The sequence below is a fragment of the Echinops telfairi genome, unplaced genomic scaffold, assembly GCF_000313985.2.
Source record: "Echinops telfairi isolate 266 unplaced genomic scaffold, ASM31398v2 ScPeMD7_5;HRSCAF=22, whole genome shotgun sequence".
Lineage (NCBI taxonomy): Eukaryota > Metazoa > Chordata > Mammalia > Afrosoricida > Tenrecidae > Echinops > Echinops telfairi.
Window position 1 is genome coordinate 14,764,445 of NW_022103901.1, and position 4,528 is coordinate 14,768,972.

Genomic DNA, 4,528 nt, shown 5'->3' on the forward strand with positions numbered 1-4,528 from the left:
GGTTGTTAACCACAAGGTCGGCAGTTTGAAACCACCAGCTGCTCCTCAGGAGAAAGATGAGGCTTTCTACTCCCATAAAGTCTCAGAAACCCACAGGGCAGTTCTACCCTGTCCTCTGGGGGTGCTGAGTCGGGATGGGGCTTGACGGTAATGAGTTTGGGGATCATTATGATCTGGAACCCTGGTGACACGGCGGGTTAGAAATTGGGCTGATGACCACAAGGTCAATGGTTCAAACCCAACAGCCCCTCCAAGGGAGACAGATGAGGGGTCCTATGAACAGCCTTGGGGTTCTACTCTGGCCTGTAGGGTCTTGATGGGTCAGAATCAACGCGGCAGCAGTGAGCTGAGTTGATTGCTATTATTTCAGGAGCCCTCATGGTGCTGTGGGTTAGGCACTGGGTGGCTAAATGTAAGGTTGTTGGATCAACTCCCCCGCTCACTCCTTGGAAGACAGGAGAGTATCCACTCCTGAGAAGATGTACAGACTCAGAAACCCCTATAGAGAGTCACTATGAGTTAGAATCAACTCGATAGCAATGGGGTTGGGTGGGCTTTTGGTTTTAATCAGTATCATCAAAATGCCTGAGTGGTGCAAAAGGTTAGACTCCCTGATAGGTTGGAGGTTCAAGTCCACAAAGAGGAACCAAAGAAGAGCGTTTGTTTGGGCCATCTCTTTGGAAAAATCAGCCACTGACAGCGCTCCGGCGCCCAGTTCTCCTCTGGTACACATGGCTTGCAGGAGTTGTCGATGACTCAACGCCCCCTGACTGTCATTACTATTATGAGTGTATTGGCACTGTATTCACTGTAGGAGCTCATGATGGTCCAAGTGGAAAGTGGAAATAGTGAGGAGAGAGATGAGCAACCCAATTCAAGGGCCAAATTAATAAAACCTGGACTCTGGGTGTGGGGTCTGGGGAGCAGGCAGAAGCACACCCAAGAATAACAGTGCTCTCTGTGACTTCCATGCTCAAGTTCCCATTACAGCCTCACCCCACGCATGAGCCGTGGGCATCAGAGCCCATTTCACAGATTTGGAAGCGGAGGCTTAGAGAAGTTAGGTAACTGGCTCCGGGAAGACAGAAGGGTTGATGGGTGTTTTGCTCACCACTGTATCTCTAGCTTCAAATGCATGTGAGAGTTAGATATTCAATAAGAAGACCGAAGAAGAACGGAGGCAGTTGGATTGTGATGCTGGAGAAAAATATCAAGAGTATCCTGGACCGCTAAAAGGACAACCTGGTCTGTTTTCAGCGAAGTACGGCCCGAGTGCTCATTCCAGGCAAGGATGCCTCGTACACACTTTGGACATGTTGTCGGGAGAGATCAATTCCTGGAGTGGGACATTCTGCTTGGTAAAGTAGAGGGGCAGTGTCGAAGAGGAAAGCCCTGGCTGCTGGAGCATGGGGACGCGTGTGAGGACGGCGCAGGACCGGGCAGTGACTCGTTCTGCTGGGCATAAGGTCACTATGGGTCAGAACTGACTGATGACACACAACGTCAACCTATCTCTAGCCCTGTTCCGAGCATCCTCCTGACCCACAGAGTCAGGCCTCAATACACAGTCACTGGTGAATGAGTGGATGAGGTCACTGGGTTCTCACTCGCTTGTTCGGGAGCGCAGCAGAGAGGAAACAAAGAGGAACGTAAAGCCTAGCAGCTTCCTAGGTTGTGTGTACATTTCCCCACCTAAAGCATGAGGCCGTCCTGGAAGGACGGGCACACTGGCACACGTCCTCCCACCAGAAACAAGCCTGTGCTGTACCAAATCACCGAGATTCGGGGGTGTTTGTTACACAGCATGACCTAGGTTAGCCTGGCCTGTTACCCGATGGTTCCCAAACCAGGCAGAAAATAAAAATCACCAGAGGTCATTGCTGCAAACCCAGATCCCTGGGTCTCAACCTAGATCTACCGAATGAGAATTTCCAAGGGCAGCGGCCTGGGGACTCTATTACTCCAGCTTCAAGAAGATTAGAGAAGAGTCCAGCTGCTAGACTCTGAGGGGAAACTGGGATGTAGGCTTGGGATATGAGCGAGCAGAGTGTTCTGGGCCTGAAGTGTCTGGGGACTGCAACCAGAGTGGAGACCAGGTAGTGGCATGACGGAACATGGAAAGCCAGGTTGGGAGGTCAGGCTTGTACCCTCTGAGCAGCGGTAGGAACCAGGGGGTGGTCTGAGCAGAGGCTCGTCTTCTCACGGTTTAGGAAGACCACTCAGCCAGGGGAGCTGGCACATAGTCAAGGAAACTCACTTCATGGGGTTACTGGGTTGACGTTTAAGTGTCCCTAGACGTGATGAGCTCAAAATCACTGAGCAAAGAAAGGGCTTCCCATCGTCTCCTCCTGTGCACTTGCCTCCTTTGGAGCCGCAGCTTAGCTAAGACCCAGTAAGCCCACATCATGTGATGAAACACAATAGCATCACCTTCATAATGGGATCGAGGGAGCTCTTTTGGCATCATGATTACACATTGGGCTGCTAACCACGAGGTCGGCAGTTTGAAACCACCAGCCGCTCCAAAGGAGAAAGACAAGCTTTCTACTCCTGGAAAGAGTTATAGTTTCAGAAACCCACAGGGTCAGTTCTGCCCTGTCCTCTGGGGGCGCTATGAGTCAGAATTGACTCAGTGGCTGTGAGTACGGCTTTTGGTCTATAATGGGATCTGCTGTGAACAGCCGAACAGTTGTAAGAAGATCAGGATGGGATGTGAGTCCCTAACTCAAATCACAGCCCTGTTCCAATCAACTGAAAGGAAGTTTGCTCAGGGCTGTTTTGGGGAGACACTCACACTGGTGGCTAGAGAGGAAGACAGACATGAAGGATGGGAAGACCAGGGAGGAGAATGTTCTGGTGGTCCAGGTGGACATCACTGGGGCCCTGCAAGCCTCAGGTGGCCGGGGTGGCAGGGACCCAGGACACGGTTCTGAATTTGGTAGCTGAGGGGCTGGAGTGGTCCTCAACCTGTGGGTCGCGACCCCTCTGGGGGTTGAATGACCCTTTCACAGGGGTCTCCCGATTCATCACAGTAGCAAAATGACAGTGATGAAGTAGCAACGCAAATCATGTTATGGTTGGGGGTCACCTCCACATGAGGAGCTGCATGAAAGGGTCGCGGCCTCAGGAGGGTGGAGCACCGCTGGGCTACAGCGTGAGGCCGTGAGAACGGACTTCACAATTGCAGGATGTAGGACGAGCGGCGGCTGGAGCGTGCTTCACCCCGTGAACTTGGGTCTGTGACGTAATGCCGCTGCCCTCAGTTTCCTGATCGGTACCCTGGGGATAAGAGCGATAGCTATGAGGAGGTGGGAAGCATTATGGGAGCGCCTTGGCACGGCACCGGGGGCATGGCCAGTGCTCAGAGTGGGGCAGCATGATGACCGTAGGAGGGGGTGCGAAGGACCACTTCTGTTGTTAGCCTGGATGAAGAGGCCATCTCCGTCTGGGTGGGAGCACACAGCCGGCAGCAGTTTGAGGGGGGAGGCCAAGGTCCTCAGCAAAGCCCTGCCCGGCTCCTGACCGCAGACACCAACCAGCTCCTGACAGCATCTCTTTATCTTTGTCCTGTCAGCCCCCCTCCCACCCCCACCCCCAGCAGGCCTGGCCTTTGAGGAGTTGAGGTCTGGCTTCTGGGTCTAGATGGCCAGGAGAGCTGAACTGCAGGACCACCAGAGTGGAACCCTGGCTGTGAGCAGGTAGTGGAAGAGGAGAGCCCGGGTGGGGCCCAGGCTACCTTGATGTTGAAGGATTGTGTTAGGAGGCTGAGAAACCGAGATACAGAGTTGTGGGGGCTGCGGCTGTGTGTGTGTGTGTGTGTGTGTGTGTGCGTGTGTGATTTCAAGAAGAGTGATCTTCAGGGTCAAATGTCACCAAGAGGTTATGAGGGTGAGACCTGAGAGCCGGTGGGTGAATCTGGCCTCAGGGAGATCATGTAGGTTGGCAAGGGTAGAGTTAAGGCCCATGGGGCAAAACCCCACTGTAGGGGCTGGGGGGTGGGTGTTGATGCGATCTGATGGGAAGATGAGTGGGGAGCCTTGGGTGACGTGTGTGTGTGTGTGTGTGTGTGTGTGTGTGTGTGCAGGGAAATGGGGCTCCGAGGTGTACCAAATCCCCTCCCTAGCAGAACAGAATTCTCCTTTCCACAGTCAGAGCCGGCTCCAGAGGAGGAGGGAGGAGCTCCTGCTCGGTGGTGAGCACCCTGCGCCCGGAGGCAGACAAGTCAGTCGCGTGGTGGGTCCTACCACTGCAGGGACGCTCACGGGTGGAGGTGGAGTGAGGACCAGGCTGCGCAGTGCAAAGCAAACTCGTGGACCTTCTCGGCCTCCTAAAAGCCGTGCAGGGGGTCGCCTGGCCAGTCAGTGTCCAAAGAGCCTCCCCTCCCGCGGGGGCACGCGCGCGCGCACGCACACACACACACACACACAGAGGTGGTCGTGCGCAGGCTCACACACATACACAGGAGCACAAAACAGCACCCCTGTCTCTCGGTGGGAGGGCGCCCGCCGCCCCTCTCCCGTTACTCCCG